We start from the raw sequence: 18,844 nt of genomic DNA, 5'->3' as shown, positions 1-18,844 counted from the left end.
GCGTCAATGGTATCTCGACCAAGTCCAGACAGGTCCTATTCCACCTAATCCCTCCAACGAAGTGGAAGACTTCCTCTTCCTTTGCTTCCACTGGCGGGTACTGAATCGAAAATCTTTAAAACCGTAGTATTCTCTTCCTTTCGGACAACATGACCTAACCAGCGTGGCTGCTGTCTCTTGATTTGCTGAGCTATGTCCATATCGGCGTATATCTTGTACAGCGCATCGTTACATTCAAACGTTCCTAAGGTCGACTAATCAGATGTTTTCATTTTCCATACCTCCGCACCACACAGCAAGGTGAGAATAATTAAGGACTTGTACAGTTTGGTCTTTGCTTGTCGAGAGAAGACTTTACTTTTCTACTCAGTCCAAAGAAGTGCCTGTTGGCAGTAATCTGCGTTTGATTTCGAGGCTGACATTGTTATTTCTGTTAATCTTTCCAAGATAGACGAAATTATCCACAACTTCAAAGTTATGACTTTCAACAGTGGCATATGGACAAAGTCGCGAATGTGATGACTGTTCGTTTGATGTCAGGAGATACTTCGTCTTGTCCTCAAACACAATCAGACTCATACCTTCTTTTCCTTATCCAGTCTGGAGGAAACAAAACTGACGGCGCGGATGTTGTGGCCAAATCATACTCGTAAGGTAGAAAAAAAGTCAATTTTGTTGGTATTTTGCTAAAGGCATCGATTTGACTAAAAGACAAATAATACCCCGCTATAGGTTTAAATTATGTAGGAGATTTGCATCTAATAAGACTTCTGCAACAACTTAAGCTAAGTGTACTATTAGAGTGTGTTCGGATTCTCTAGAAATTTAATACCTATCTAAACTCAGACTATTCGACCTTCACATTAGAAATCTTAAGCTGTTTAGGGCGAGCTATCGCAAGAAAAATAATTCTTAGGTTTAAGGTTTAAGGTTAGGTTAAGTTTAAGAAGGTAATTGATTATAATTTTTGAGATTTAAAGCTCAGCTATCTGGGTTTTTAGTCTCGATACGCTTTATCTTTCCAGACGAAATACCAAACAATACTGAAAAAATAACACGACTTATACGTGATTTGCCAAAAAAGCCAATGAGAATGGTACTAGTTATTTGACTTATCACTTTAAGTGATATTACTTACCGTTACTGAATTTTGCTTCAATAATATTTTAAACAATTATTTTGACGCGGCTATAATCGCGTAAGCGGTGTCTACGCCAGTAAAGAAGAAGAAGAATATTTTAAACAAATTAATTCACTGGATTTTTTTTAATTTTTATTTTGATAATTAATACAGAAAATTTGTTTGGGTTACAGAGTTGATATGATAGCATTTATATAACAATTAATTGCAATCCATCTACTTACCTAAGCTCAATGCAAACTGTTGTTGCCTGGAGATGACAGTGGACGTATGCTGCAAGTTTGCTATCCTGATTGAATTATATAAGCATCAGCTCATATGTTACTAATAATATTGAACACACAACAAAAGAAGACAAGAAAAGCAGAATTCCAGAAAACCAAGAAAACAGACTAATAATTAATCAGCTTGAATACGGTAAATTGAGAGTTGTGTATAACATAAGAGAGTTCAATATGAAGAAAGTCAACAAAAAGCGTGTAAACGGAAATCAGAAATAAGATTTCACCAAGAGGAAGTAAATAAAGTTCAACACAAAGCAAAGCAAAACTGGTAGGAGACCAATAGTCCACATGGCGAGCAGCGATGCATGGCACTTAAGCCATAAGCAGGAACAAAGTTTCTGTGCAGAAGTCATGAATAGGCGAATCCCCGAAGTGCCAGCACACGTAACTGCCCATGGACAAACGACCGGCGGAATACAAGGTTGCACGGAACTTAAGCTCAGCAACAATTCCCGTGTGAGATGAAGGAATTTTATGCCATTTAATGCAACCAAATCGGTGCTAATGTCCTCCGAGATATCACCTCAGTGTAGCAGAACTCCTTCGGCACGTAGCGTGGCGCGCGCAACGGCTTCCGTGACTTACTGTTGAGGCTGGCCGAATACAATGAAATGGTCAAGGTACGGCCGACTAAAAAGAAGAGCGAGAAGTAAAAGACGCAACATGGGCGAGCATTTTGCTGCAATGAGAGAAAAAGAAAAATAGACGAGACGTAAAACTGCCGACTATTACTCACCAGGCGAACTAAATTATATACCATTACCGAGGCATGCGTAAACTCACTTAAGACTACGTAGCAGTTGCACACAAATGAAATACAAATTATTCGAAAAGGATATCATCGTGATGAGCGAAATGGCGCCGTCGATGCGTGTGCAGGGCTCGCACAAGTTCCGGTACTGTTTGCGTATGCTGTGTCGGTCAGTCGGCCATAAAAAGCAATTAAAAATGTAAGGCGATATTTAGAAGTATGTAACGCAAGCTCATCATGCCCTTGAACTTGAGCAAGTTACCGCTGAGCTGCCTAAATTACGCTGCCAACAATCATCACGAAAACATCCATTTAAATCCAGAAAAATATAAATAAGTGCATCCTCGGCCTGCGGTCAATAGTTGGAACAGCGTATGTTGGATGTTCACCTGAAAATATTAAAATAAATTTAAAGAAAATCAGATATTGCGGCCAAATAACAAAAATTAAATACATAAATTGAGAAATCTTTCTTCTTCTGCAACCCATCTTTGGTAGCTTAAAACATGACGACTATTACTTCGTATGTTACGAGATTATGTACCGAAGTTGTATTTATCACAGAAGGATTTTATTATATTTCGTATACTCTCGTATGTTGCAACAGAGTATGTGAAATTGTCTGTCTCATAGACCAGTTAAGTTTTATCAAGCAATTTTGCTGGAAACTAATCTACTTGGCTCGAGTCAGACGATAACTCCGGTTATATTGAAGACTACTAGAATTGCTAAAATTGCAGAAGCATAAAATTTCACGTTATCACTATATAATACAAAGAAATATTTATAGGAGATGTTATCAATATTGGATAATAAACATGGTACCGTCCATTTTAGTGAAAATCATATGCCTTAGGAACTACTCGACCAATCAAAACGGATGAAGGGTAAAATACTAGGGTCAACACTTTCTCTAGCCTTCATATATAAAATGTAAGATAAATTGAGTGAACATATAATACTGGATACTTATAACCTGGAAATACCAGCGTTTTGTTTCAAAAATATAGGAAATTGGCTCACAAGTTACCCATATTGTCCCCGTAATCACCCAGCAGAGTCCCAAAAACCCGAATTCTGCTATGAAGCAGAGTATAAAAGAAGACCCGAATGAGTCCATCCAACAAATGGAGCTGTGCTCATCCACTTTATGGAAGAGTTAACGAAAGGATCTTGTTTTACGCGCTTAAGAAATCAAACTCTTGCAAAAAGTAATACCAAAAATCAATCAAACATGTCGCACGGTCGGTGAATGGGCCCAAAACAAGATTGTCGCCGATCCCGATTTTCATAAAAAAAATTTGTTCAGCGATAAACTTTTAGTTAAATAAACAAAATTTTCCCCTTTGAAGTAATGATAATCCACAAAACACTATTCACTCACTGTGTGGTGTGCTCTATAGGCAGAAGAACTCATTGGTCGAAATTTATGCAAAAATGAAGCCAGTCATAACGTTACAAACAATGGGAAATGCTACAGAGTCATGATTTATGACATTTCGTGGCTGAATAAGAGGGTATTGATATGGACGACATTTTGATCGAACAAGATGGCTCAATGTGTCATATAGCCAACGAAGCAATCAATTTATTGAAGGAAAATTTTGATGAGCGCACTATCTCGCGTGGCCTCTAAGATAAATCGCAAGATCTGGACTATTTGTTGCGGATTTAAATGAAGTGACTTGTCTACGCCAATAATCCGAATGCGATTGACGCCATGGAAGAGAGTTAAAATTTTAATAAATCGAAAAGTACTTTTTCGTACTTTTTACCCTTTAAAACCACGAGTGTTATCTATTATATTATTTCGTTCTTCGCGAACTTGGGCATGCCATTGCTATAGGTCCTTGTCAACCTTGCACAAGTACATACATATTTATTTTCTAAATTCTTACAAATTCTTTAAACACTCAACACACACCTGGTCGCTCTCATTACCTACTCCTTCACTTGCAACTACCCGACTACATATACATACATATATACATATGTACTCTGTATCATATCAAATGATCGTTCAACTTGCCGAGTGACAACGTCATGGCCACAGCTGTCACCATATTAATCCTGTACGCCAGACGTCCTTTTTCCATTTGCGTTAAATACTACGGCAAGTCGCACTCGATTTCGTACCAATCCAGCATCAATGCCGGCCATTTGCGCGCCAATACGATGGCACTGATGCAAACCACAATAAGAGACAGACGAAATATCAACGACTCTACACAAATACCAAAAGTTATGTACGCGAATGAGTATGTGAATAAGAGCCAAGCGTCGATATAGGCGATCCAGAATGGCGCCAAACGAAGGACGTTGAACTATTGGGGATTGATGACAGAGATAAATGTTTATGTAATAAAGAGGTAACCATGCAATTTCATTAAAGCAAAATTGTATTTTTGGCTTGATATTTTTCCTGTGTCTGACTTAAACGAAAAAAACAATAAAGCGAAACATTAAAATGATAGCCGTCTAAGTGTCAAACGCAAAGCTTAATTTATGTACATGCGACCACTTGGATTTTCACATTTTCTACCGTGACTGTGATTAAGTTGCCTCGGTCTTACACCTAGTGCTCTGTATGCAATTGTCTGCATTTATGCGCTTAAGTTCTCGTGACTTACCCACACTGTCGAAGTTGATTGGTTTGTGAAGCACTTTGTTCATTGTCAATCCCAAATCAATTGTTGTCGTTGTTATGAACAACAAACGGGCCGAGGCTGGGCCGCAGTAACTCCCTTGTCTGGCATTATGGCGAAGAATTCGTCGATGAGCAGAACTTGTTGATCAACGGCGAAAGAAAGAAAATGTCACAAGAGAAAAATGTTGATTAGTGGAAGACAATGTGCAATTACTTGTCAATATTTGATGTTGTTGTATGGGTAGTAAACATCTTAAGAGTCAATATGTGAAACTAGGAGCCACAGGCTTTATTATGTGTTACTTAAGAGTTTCTATGGACTACGATTATGTGATATTGAGTTCTTATTATACAAGTTTCTGGGTACCGAGGGAAGGAAATTCAATATTTCAGAATTCAGAGAGAATTGATGCGAAAAATTGTATATCGAGTAGAAATATATGGCATATAACTATTAAAGTCTTCAATTCTTGGGTTACCTGAATTCGCTACAAAGACTTTCGGGCATATCTCAATAAGCAGGGAGTTGATGAATGAAATGAACCACACACCCTTACACTCTTTTTGGGAGAGAAGATTTCAAGCCACAATAGAAGAATGTGGATGGCGCAGAATGCTGCTACTCACCAGCTGAGCTTATAACATCTACACAGACGGATCAAAAATGTCTAATTGAGTGGGCGCCGGAAACTATTGTTGAGAGCTGAATCAATATGCTGGAATATTGGTAAATCTTCAGTAAATATAGTGGCTGTTGGGAAGCGGCTGCGTATATAGTAAGTTTTAGGCAACAAAGAAATTTTGGGAAACGAAATAACTGATTCGATTGCAAAAATTACCATCTGTCTGGTTACCGAACCAGCAGAGGAAATACGTAAGTCACAAACGATACACAATAAAATTTCCTAAAGGGCTGAGAGACAGATCAAAGAATGGAATGCCTTAGGGAGATCCAGCATCGCCAATATCATATGTAAAAGCCTGGCATTAATAATGACGATACCGCAAAAAGTACCTGGATTTTGTTCCGCCTTATCTAGAACTCGTCTTAAATAGATAGGAGCTTCGCAGATGAAGTAAGAAAATTAGATATCAAGTCACCCTTAAAGTTAACAGAAACGAATGCTTTAGTTCAAAGTGAACTTTCATCTGGCATTGTCAAACCTTCAATTTGATGTGCCATACAATAACGCCCCCCATGACCAAACCGCAACCACCGCTATCGTCTGATTTACCTTCGTGTAATATCTAGCTATTCATCAAATTCACATGACCACTCCAAGGACACCTAAGTGTATTGTATATGGGAAAAATTCACCTTTCAATTTAATCACGGTAGTAGATGTTGATATAGTGGTTCACACATAGGCACTTCCAACAAATTAGAAAATTCTTGGGGACAAAATTACTTCTTCATCATTTCAGATCGATATGTTAATAACTAAGTGACTAGTTTATGTATATACCGAGCATTTTCAGGTCAAAGCCAAGGCCAGTAATAGTTTTGTTCTCAAAGCCAGTGGACTTTTTGGTTGAACTTTCTGAGATTCAGTCAATAGCTTAGGATCCAGGAATTTATTTAAGTGGCGATTGTTTACAGGTCTATTCCTATAAGATTCGAATTTTTACTCTTAAGGGTGTTACCAAACCATATTTTGGTAAGTGAAGAATAGAGAAAATTATCTATGAACAACTCTAAACAAATGCGGTAGGCAGAGAATTTAATTTAATGCTAAACCATATATTGTAGGCTAAGTACTATAAATTTGACTCAGCTTTACCGACATTCGATATTCGTATGAAATTCATAAATCGTTGCTGACTTGTTGGCATAGACCGTAGACTTAACAGGTAGTCATCTAACGATGTCGAATCGCACGACAGAGGAGGCCAATTGACTGGGTCATTTTGTAGGATAACACGTTCACCATACTTTTTTTTAATAAATCGATTGCGACATTCGCTGTGTGACTTGTGGCGCCGTTCTGTTGGAACCACATATTGCCCAATTCCGTGCAATTCGGGCCCATAAACCGCCCCAAAACGTAATCTTTTTGGGATGCAATAGTGACAAGAGTCACGGAGTAGGTACGCAGTATCAAGAGTTTTAAATGTTCGGTTGCAGTCGAACTTAGCAATATCTTAATTGTTGTATGAATAAATTAGTATTCAGCGCACTTGAAATCTTCACAATAATAAAAATAAAGTAGAATTTTTGGTGAAGCTATGTAATGATAATTGACAAATATCATATCCTACACAATTTACGCAATCAACATTTATCCAAAGATTGGATAATAAATGGGAATTTCACTAAAATGGACAACCATATTATTGTGCTTCAAAAATTTGTATGTATATTTTATACGCGGTATCCAGCTATCCATTGTCAGATGTAATGTATTGCGAAATTTTCTGTGATTTTTTCTGTAAGCCTAACTCACTAACTCTTGTTACAAAAATTCGACGCTCTTAAGTACAGTTCAAACCTTATATTAAGAGTTCCGATTGCTAAGTTACTTTGTAAGTAGGTAAGGCATTTCAATTTCACAAACCTAATTGCTCGCTTCGCAATTTTACGCTCGCTAAATTACTAAGAGATTTTCACAGTGGAAATTTATTTATTGGAAATCTGAAACGATGTGATTCTCAAGAAGAAATTAAAAGTGGCAACTTGCACCTGCATCCATCTGATACTTTCACTACTAATAGCTAAGAACTTTTGTTCTGTTGTTTTCCCACAATGTTTGATCGTTAAGTTCGTACAGCTGCTGCGCTCTAACTTCTTGGTAATTAGTGCAGTACATATTTTTTTATGACCTGTTGGTTGAATCGACGTAAGTGTAGTGACGCACTTTAGTACATTTACAAAATAAAAGTTCGGTAGTAAAATGTATTCATACATGTAAATGGCAATTACTACTTCTGCAGAATGCATAGCTTCCCAGTGAAACTTTTGCATTTATTGTCTTCAAAACATTCTACAAATTCTACAACAATTTTTCCTTTATTAAATACATTTTATTTTGATTTTCTGTTTTTCATTCCCAAAATGAAATAATTGATATACAAAAAGTATAGAAGGTTCAAATATATGGTTGTAATCGCTTAAAGAATTCATTTAATAATGATTACTGGATGCAACCATTTTTATTAAAACGGTTTACTGATATATTTAAAAAGACCCTTAGGGCCCTTCATTATCATTCTAAATTTAAATTTTAATTTATTTTAATACTGATTGCAGAAATTTAGTCTAAGTCCAAGAGGGGAAGTGTGTTTATTTTTGTACATCAACGCTTTCATTTATTCTCACAGAATTCGTTTGAAGATTTTGTCCTCGAGAAAAGTGCTTTCGATTTTGTCTGTCTCTGTGTTATATTCAGGCGATTTATACAAACAAATGTGCGGCTTATGAGCCATGCTTGTAAATAAACAGAGAACACTTCCATGGCACTTTCCAAAACATATTGTTGAGCTGGCTATTTATATGAACAAATCCAGATATTGAAGTAGACAGACAAAGTAAATTGATTTGAGATTAAAAAAATTGCTGCGAACATACGCACGTACGCATTTACGCACACATGCATAATTCAATGCGTCTTTATATGCGGCATTCGAATACAAGTATTAGAAAAGCTTGTTTCCGTCGTATTGGAATTGTACACGCATAAGAGTGAGGAATTAGAAAACAGAGCGATGGATGAGAATGCAGGAATAACTTCGCATGGATTTCAATACCAGAAGCTTGCAAATAAGTTTCTTAGAATGCATAAATGAGTAGTAATTCGGATTAGATTTGATTAGTTTACTTAGTTCTGCTGCTGGTATTTGCGCAGGAATTTCAAAATTTATGTTTTTAGAATTTTTTCATTTGAGTGACGATGCATTCGCTGAGAGATCCTCTCAGCGGGAGACTTCTTTTATTTAATACAAAAGACTTTTGCATGCTTAGGTATAAAAGCTTTAATATGTATATGACAAAATTGTAAAATCCTGAGAAGATTCAACATTTGCATAATTTTATAAAATACTTGCACATATAAAGCTACTATAAAGTACATACATAGCATATATAGCATATATACGTATATTACATAGGTATACCTATCGTGTATGTATACCAACAATTATGACGAGATTGTCTTTGCTAATTGTAAGTAGCTCAGAAGACCTCTTATATTTCACTTTGGCTCAGAACGATCTTCCAGAGTACAAGTTATAGTTGTTGACCACCGCGAGCCAAGCTTACTGCAGTTCCACCGAACCTCTCTGAAAGGAGCTGCACTTCGGATCAGTATATGTCCCGCTATCTTGATGGCAGCCACCTTCGCTTTAAAGACGATGCAATGATCTGCTAGTATAAGACTAGAATTTATAAAGAGCTCCCGATAGAAGACTCCATCTTCTACCTTCTCTCTTAACTTCTATCTACCCGTGAAAATGCCCAGCCCAATTTTAAATTAAAATTTTAAATGCAGTGCAATTATTGATCGATTTAAAACAAACTTGGCCCGTGACATTCACGGCAAGGGTTATTTTCTCTGATCCACGTGTGGCACGCTTTACGTAATAAAAACTGTTCAAGCCACAAGCTGCCGAATATTTCAATCCCGTACCTATAGTGGACTTTTGGAATGGAATTATGGGATAATGCTTCTAATAAATAATGTAAAAAAACGGGTTGAATCGGACCAATACTTCTTTTCGCCACCATATACTTGATACAAAGATTTTCGAACTTCCGGGTGACTTTGTACCGCATATATCGACAAATAAATGAGTTATCACAATGAAAATCGGCTAGCGTGTTTTACATATAACAGAGTATTTTTGTGCATAAAAAATATAAATTTGAGCTAATTCTTGGACTAGCCCCTACATAACTAATATCTGGATTTACGAACATCCGTCTGACTTTACTCTATATGATTGGTTTTATACCTTAAAGTATTTCCAACTATTTCCCTGGCTTTAATTCTTAAAAGCTGCAAGAGTATAAAATGTTCCGTTGCACCCGAACGTAGCTCGTACTTGCTTGTTCACGATAAAGTTTTCATTCGAGGCTTAACATGTTAAGCTCAGAGAAATAGTTGTTCTCACAAATATGAGTAATCGCATGAATAAAATCTTAAGCAAATTCAGCGTGTTTAAGAAAAAATATTCTGTGGTGTGCGGTTTCGAATATGTTCAACACTAGGCTAGTGCCATTGTACTAAATTTATGGGAAAATGACTCTCGTGCTAGCACTCGCTAGAAACGTTCGGCTTTATTATGGTAAATCTGAACGTCATGAGAAAGTTCATGAGGAGGCAAAGTGCCTCTGAGTAAAAGCCTATTGCTCTGCAGAAAAAAGTCCTCTAAGAAAAATACATACTGGAATGTAAATAAAACTGTCTCATGCAAACAACTTTTTATGACCATATCTTATAGAACATACATATATACATATCTACTTGCCTACCGGTATGTGTATATTTATGTATGTAAGTGCTGCGGCAGATACACTTATGGCACTGTGAGCTGAAGTGCCACTTAGTCGACTTTTCCACTGCAAACATGTTCTATGGGTATTTAGGATTACTTGGCGAAAGCCGAAACGCACTCGTGCCACATATGGAGGTATAAAAGCGTCATTGTGCAGAAGACTACACTGTGTTGAATGTATTATTTTCGTACTTTTTACAAAGGGTTTGCGTGTAAATATGGTTTTACATAAAGCGTCAAAGTACAAGAATATACTTTGCACGAGGTGTGTTCAAAAATTTAAGGTTACGGCCATTTAAATTTCCACTTTTCTGTTTTATTGGTACAAACTGAGTATAAGAAACAACACCTTAAATTTTGGAAATTCGGAAAGGGAGTTTACTCTAAGGGTTTAATATACTTTACTTTTTTCTAAAAGTTTCAAAATTTCTCTGTTAATAGCGTATGCTTGTTATAATAAAAATTGTAATAAAATAAAAATATAAAAAATTTTATATGAGAAAAAATTTGTAGCAAAAGAGTTGTTTTTTATGCGAGGAAGCTTATTTAAACCCTTAAGATAATAAAATGCGTACCAATCAAGAATCCATCATTTTTTTATTTTTCAGATGACCCCAAGGGTATACATAAATCCTGGCGAGCACACCGCTTTTTCAAAATTAAAATTTTCATTTATGCATCCTCGAAGTAGAGAGGGATATTTCAAGAGCGCATAAATTAATTTATTTTTTGGTAACTAATTTTGTTAATGTTCTATATAAATAAAAAAAGGTCAAATCATGGAAAAAATCTTGTTGTGGCATCTCGTGATATCGCCCAGAAGACGGAAGTTAGTCACCAAACCATTTTACACTATCTGCAGAAGGCTGGATACACAAAAAAGCTTGATCTTTGGGTGCTGCGACGCCTGCGATATGCTGATGAAATGGAACGAACGATGGTGACTGGCGACGAAAAATGGATCGCATACGACAATATCAAGTGAAAACGGTCGTGGTCGTCCCAAAGAGTGGCCAAGCCGGGATTGACGGCCAAGAAGGTTTTGCTGTGTGTTTGGTGGGATTGGAAGGGAATCATCCACTATGCTCTCTATAGTCAGACGCTTAATTCCACAGAAGCTCGTCCACAATTGCTAACAGGAAGGGTGAAATGTTCCACCAGGAGAACATCAGAAAACACACTTCTTTGATGGCTCGTCAGAAGTTACGGGAGCTCACATGGGAGGTTTTATGGCATCCACCATATAGCCCGGATATAGCGCCAGGTGATTACCACCTGTTTCTGTCTATGGCGAACGCCCTTGTTGGTGTAAAGTTGAACTCAAAACAGGCTTGTGAAAAATGGCTGTCCGAGTTCTTTATTTTAAAGATATGGTTCTTTGATCGACAGTTTCAAAAGTGAAATCTATCTACATATTCACCGACGGATCAAAGGGTGAAAAGGAACAAGAGGAGGCTTCATTGATTAAGCTGCCAAGTGGGCTTTTGCTTTAACCTGCAAGTTTTCAAACCTACCAGTGTTCCGTAGCGCCAATACTAAGTTTGCCCAGTCATATAAGAATAAGAAATGAAAAGACAGACAAACTGATTGCTCCTTCAAAAGTTGTTTGAGGCCAAGGATACTGGAATATTACGCCAGGTCTTAGAACACTGAGGGTAGTACAAAGCTTTTTTTTTAAAACATTTCAGTTCGATAGTACAAAATCTGAGGTATACCAAATCGGCTGAATTCACTGAGCTCGTCACGCTGATCATTTATATTTTATTATTTTTTATAGGGTCTCTGAGACTAAATATACTTTGTTCATTGTATAAATATTGACAACAGCTGCCAGCTTGGCTGTTTAGTTAGTGTGCCACAATCTTAAAGTTTAATTCTATTGTATTATTTTCTACATTCGAATTTAAATGAAAGTCTTTTTAGGCAAAAGTTTTGAAAAAGAGTAAAATCGCCCGAAGAAAAGCAAAGGGAGTCTCTCAAACCCTAGCATATGAAGAATATACAAATGGAGTTGCATGAAACGGAAAGCGGCACCGGTTACTGAAACTTGCGGTAAAAGCCTATGTACTTGTACCCGTTTCTGAGTATGTAGATATAACTATGTACTACTTGTACGAGTGTTAGGCATATGTTATATGAGAGCACATCATAGGAACAAGGATATGCTCTTATAGTCTACTTTCAACATTTTTATTCTTCGCCGTGTGGCAATATTTGCGAGCATTTACTTTGACGACTACACTTATAGTTACACTTATAGTTACACGTGTATGAACCGCTTGTTCGACTAATCAACTTATTGCAAGGGTCAGCATAGAAATTCAACATTTTAGCTCGTCATTGGACGATAAACAAAATATATGACAAAATAAGTTTTCTTTTATCCAATTTATGGTACACATCCTCACTATTTTAATTAAAAAAAAATACTTATTTTGAAGTAACTATAGCCATTTTTTGAAACAATTTCCAAATTAATATTTATTTTGAAGTGTATTACATCTCTGACCAGTCCTTGTGTAACCAGTGTCTTCTCTTAGTGTTTTGATGCTTCATTGCATTTTCGCAGCAGTTTATTCAAATATAAGTGAATGTATGTAAAACCCTGTGGATTTTCTTTATCGCTGAATAATTTTACGACTTCTTTATGTCTTCGCGTGATACGTTGTCGCGGCTTTCAGCAAGATTACACCAGCCTCTTTACAGCAACACCATATTCACATGTACCTCTTTAAGGTGATCACTTACTTATGGTACATGTCATGAGTGTTTATGTGTGTCTGCTCACTTGAGTTTATTCGTGCGCGTTTTGAATATGAATCGGTAAAGTTTCACAACTCGAAATAGTATTTTTTACTTACTTTTGTTAAAACTTTCAAAAAGTGGAAAACTTAAAAGAAAGCGTTTTTCGCATTTTTACTTTACGAGCATAATAACACTTATATTTGAAAAAGTTGGAAAGCTCTAAGCATTGGGGCAATTGACTCGTAACTGGTCCTATTTACCACACTTTCCATTATCCTTTGCCATTCTCTCACAGTTCTTATGGAATTAATATGTTATTCTTTATTTGGTGAGTTGAGTTATTCAGTGGTAGCATTAATTTGCATTAGCATCGGTGAAAAGTTTAAAGGGGCTGGTGATAAACACAGAAATGTCGCAGTCGTCGCCGGAGGAAGCGTATGTAGCGTCGAAAGGTAGACAGTTAATTCGTCGCTATTCATTATTAAAGCTTCATAAAGAGGAGCAACTTTCGGCGAAGTTGAAAAAAATTTACAGCTGTAGTAAAATCGGTGAAAATAATAAAGAAATTCACAAATTTTGAAATTTTTGTATAAAAAAGGAAAGAATGCTACGCAATCCACGCATGTGTAGCACAACAATGATTCGCTTTCTTCCGTTCTGGAAATTTCGAAATTTCGATTTACATTGACTCCCTGACTATAGAGCTATGCCCGAAGAAAATTATCACTTCAATTCCTCGCCTCGAATATTACAGCTGATTTTGCTATGAGTTTTCTTCTGCAATATCGATTAGTTTTTGGTTAAATAATTTTTCTAGTATAGCCCTCCGCTGTATCCGCTCCAACGGTTTCTTGGATTACTTCCATATATTTGGTACGATCCTTAGTAGTTAACTTTAACCCGTTAATCTTTGCGGGTTTCCACGACAGTATCCTGTACATCCATGTAAAGATTATTTCAATCGTCTTACCAGCGTTTACCTATAGGTTAGCGAAATCGTCCATTGGTTTAAGACTTACGATACTAATTGTGTCTAATGTAGCTATGTCGTCCGCATAGGCTATCAATTTGAGTGTTCAATACACCCCTCTTAGAAGCTCCTGTACGCGCTTATCTTATCAATCTGGCTACATTCTACTTTGCATTAGTCTTCCTGCAGCTCAGTAAAGCTTTTACTTATGATATGATGGCGGGCTCTATCCGGGCTCCATCTAAAATATTAACAAGTGTGCCATTGGAGAAATTATTGAATGCTCTGTTTATGTCAAGAAGGACGCGCAGTGCATATTCCTTCTGTTCTAAAGTTCTCTCTATTTTATGTTAGAGAGTGAAGTGCAGTCTCTGTGGATCTTCCCTTCGTAAAGGCGTGCTGTACTATCGATCAAGACAGATGGTAAATCGATATGCTAGCCAACTGAATCTTGTTCCTAATGTATAAATCTAGAAACTAACTAAACTGTAGGAAATGTTACAACGCATTTGTCGAGCGTAAAGCGTTATTTATGTATGTATATGCAGCAATTTTGGCGAAATGATATTACTAAAATTGCTACAAATAAATGATGTTAATTAATTATTACGCCCAAGAAGTAGAAAACGGAAATGCCTCCAACCTTCGAATACCCTTTTCCATTACCATTTTTGAATTTCTACATTCTACGTGCTCAAACTATTTCATCTCCACTCTACCTGAATGAGAAACCACCTCACACTTCTTCTTTCACGACAATTTCTCGCTCCTGCAATCGCAATAAAAATCTGCTTAATTTCCTGGAAAAACAATTAAAGCGTAATGCCTTCGTGCAGAGGTAATAAGGTTTATTGAAATTTATTGCCTTAGGAAAGTGTCAGTCGTCTTGAACATCCCTCTCACAATCAGGCAATCACTGTGCTAATTTACATTTCACAAATTTAGTCCTCGTAATGGCACCTTTGTGAGTTGGTAAATTATAATTTATCGAAAAGGTTATTATGGAATACAAAAATTATATGGAAAAAGTCGCGATGTACAATTATATGCAATCAGTGCCGTCATGTGTGGTAACAGGGACTCGAAAGTGAAACCGTCATGGATCTGGTTGCTAGAATTCGCGTTTGTAGTAAATGGTCGCCGGTGTTATTGTATTTACAGCACTTCCTCTCAACACATGTCTCTGTAATTGTGAATAAGTACGTAGACAAATGCCGTTAGCCCTAACTACGTTATGTACATCTTGTGATGAGGTTACATAATTATTTTGCTCTTAGACGAAATTAAATGGATGTATGTATGTGTGTGTCGAATATGTGAAGTGACGTGTATGTGAAGGTGCTTTTGGCGTGTGTTTGCTGTTGCCGAAGGGCACCATTCGTGGCAACAACACCTATTATTATGCTATGCTAATTTTATTATTTCGCCACCGTGTTGTGACATTGTTGTTTATTTGTTTATTTTGCCAGTTGGCATAATTGTATTGTTTCGATGTTTGCATAAATTGTTTAAATTAATGCGAATTCAAAATTTAAATTCAAATAATCCACGTGACAAACAGTTTTATATATTATACATTATAAAGGGTGTTTCATTTACAGGTTTCCTACTTTTTGAAAGAAAAAACAAACAAATTTCAAATTTAATGGGAAATTTTTATTTTCATTCGATTTTTTGAAGATTATGTCTTTCAAATGTTGGATACTTGAATCATCCGTTATAACAATTATATTTGCTGTTGTTTATTACAGTTTTTTCAGCTATGCCTTTTGATGGTTTGACGTTTTGATCTCCAATTTCTCTGCCTCCTCTGATTTCAAAAAGCTTCAACTAAATTCTGTTATATATCTCAGGTCATAATCACTAGATAATGTGATTGACAGCTTTGCAAATATTTATTTTTTTTAATATTGACAACCAAATTTGTTGCTCATTAATGATAATTTCGCTCACTTCATTCATATTTGATAACAAAAATATTGGAAGAAACGACAATCAAACACGTGTTAGCGCGTGAAAAGAACTTTCTAAAAAGGTATAGCATGACCCGATGCGACGAATAAAACTAGAACTACGCGCTTTCAGCGCCAACTAGCGAAAATACCGCAAGATTTTTTTGACAACTCAATATAAGTATACCAAATAATAAATAATATTTGCACATAATTTTCTGCACCCATATTTTGAATTAATCATGGTTATTTTTGCCGCAAATCTGCGCTGTCTTCAGTAAGTAATTTTTATACAATTTTATAATGATAACAGCGTTTAGATTTTCTGTAAACTATCTAATAATCCCAAATCCATAAGCAGACGATCCTCATTAGGTGAATTATATTAGTTGTCGTTATTTAACGGTAGGCCCAAGAAACGTGCTGTTTCGACGGGGTCGGATCAAAAGCGAGAAAGGTGTCAGATGTAAGGGGGTTAGTAGGGCATAGAAGGATATGGCCAGTGTCATGCGGATACTCATTACACGCTGGACATCACCATATTAGATATGTCGGAGTCTCTTCTGTATGAGTAGGAGTTAACCCTACAATAGTATCCAGAAAGAAGCTGCGCAAGGGTCACTCTCGTTTCTCGCGGCAACTCGAGGTCGGAGAAGAATTCATTATCCTCTTTAACTGGGAGCATACAGCTATCACTATGAATTTTTTCGACAGGAGACATCAAGGAGCATTCTACTGTAGTTTGGAGTTCAGTGTTCTGACAAGCTTGGAGCTTCCAGGTCTGTGATACACTGCATCCAGGCGACCATATTGGTGCGGCGTAGTTAAGGACCAGCCAACTGATTGCCTTGCATGCTACCAACAACGTTTCTTTGTTCTCTCTGCAAAATTGTACTATTACTTCTTGATTTATGTACTGAAAAGTTGAAGAATCAAGTGGAATTCAAAATTGTCTTATATGGGAAGTAGGCGTGGTTGTAATCCGATTTCGCCCTTTTTCACACTGTCGACATCGGTTTCGCGAGCCCCGAAATATGTGATTTCACCAAAAAATTAGCGGTGTTCTATATCTTAACAAAGTGCTTAGTTATGGCACTTTGTAGGTTTTCGGTTAATGGCGTTCTGTGAGCGTGACAGTGGTCCGTTCACGTCCATTTACTATTCGTATATTTTTTTTCTTCATCAAGATTTCTCAATTTTTACAAGTATATCCACTTCGTTAAGATTTAAGTGATACATACAACCATTAGGTGAACAAAACTATTATACTTTGTAGCAACAGGTTGCAAGAGTATAAAAACGCTATAAATACCATACTAGATCAATCCGACTGTATTCACCAGATTTGGCCCCGTGTTATTTTTTCTTGTTCCTTGAACGGAAATTTCGGGTAACTCGATTCTGGTTGATTGAAGAGATAAAACAGAATTCGCTGAAGAAGCTGAAGGCCATCCAAAAAAGTGTTTACAGATAGTGTTTCGAGGATAGAGAAAATCGTTGGCAGAAGTGTATTACATCTGGTGGGGATTACTTTAAAGGCGACAAAATAAATACTGATGAATAATTACATATTTTACGTTTTATTTACAATTTTCGGGTACTTTTTAACGCAATGTAATTTAGCATTTTTAGCGCAAGGGAATAAAATTATTGCAACAAAAGCATATAGTTCATCCGCATTTGCTTTTATCCAATATCTCAATTTTTTTGGAACCGTTTGATACAGATTAGCCTGTATTACTCTTTTAGTTTCCTTATTCGTCTCAAGACAAATTCCTTTAATAAGAGACAATAGGAAAACGCGAATAAAAGCATCGGTTTTTTGGCCAAAACTTTCTGTGCATAATTATTATGATTGTCTAAGCATTTTCAATGCTTGTTCCGTTCGCTGTTTTTTCAGTTTGGCTTGGCATTGACTACCATATATTTTGGCCGATCTATTTTTCTCCACGATTACCCTCAATAGCAGAATTTGACAAAAGAAATCTTCTGTCTGTCATAATCAATAGGAAAAAAACAGAAAACAATTAATTTTCGAGCCCTCAACAGTTTTGTTTTAATAGAATGACGGACATAATGATTTAATGTACTTAAATACCCATCTGTCTTTCAACATTAACCCAGTTGAAGGTTTGTTTTGAAACTTTAATCACACTAATTACAACTTTATTACCAGGATCCAAAATTGAGTGAATTGATAATCAGCTATGAGCTATCAGCTATCAGCTAACAGAAAGCCTGGGCTATATCTAAGGTAATTATTAACAGGACGGCGCTGCGTATGAGTAACAATGCCTCATATCAACTAGTTTGGAATATACATATATTTGTATATACATTAATTATATTTGCATAGGTTTTTGTGTAAGTAAAGTTGAAAAGACTTACCAAGGAGCAGGTATATTAAATCCAAGACTGCTAGGCTGAATAAGCAGTAGTTTGTTGCCGTGTGCGTTGTTGGATGGCGTATAATAACCACACATACCAGAATGTTGCCCAGCATGCCGTATATGAATATTCCACCGAAAATTATTGTAATCTGAAAGTAAAAGTATAGAGAAAACAAATGTGTGCAATAATTAATATCATTATACTGTATGAGCTCATATTTACTTATATATAAGGGCAATCATAAGTCTTAATTAATATTTCAGTACTAAATATAATAGAAAGAATTCTCAGGCAAGTTGGTAGACAGAAAATCATCTCAATTTATATGAAGCGTTTAAAAACTATGTATATATACATACATTAGGGTGTCATTTATTCTTTTTAAAGTAGTTTTCTTTTTTTTCAAATGCTTTTGAAGTTTCCATTTTGTTAGTTGCAACGTAAGAAGCTCTTATTTTATAATTTACAGCGTG

General features: G+C 36.3%; 1 pseudogene; it reads right to left on the bottom strand.

Moving 5' to 3' along the window:
• Positions 1-1,371: 1,371 nt before the first annotated feature.
• Positions 1,372-2,387, bottom strand: LOC125779007 (gustatory receptor for sugar taste 64f-like; annotated as a pseudogene).
• Positions 2,388-18,844: the final 16,457 nt, after the last annotated feature.

The sequence above is a fragment of the Bactrocera dorsalis genome, chromosome 5 (assembly GCF_023373825.1).
Source record: "Bactrocera dorsalis isolate Fly_Bdor chromosome 5, ASM2337382v1, whole genome shotgun sequence".
In the NCBI taxonomy this organism is placed as follows: Eukaryota; Metazoa; Arthropoda; class Insecta; order Diptera; family Tephritidae; genus Bactrocera; species Bactrocera dorsalis.
This window is presented reverse-complemented; position numbering and strand designations above follow the sequence as displayed.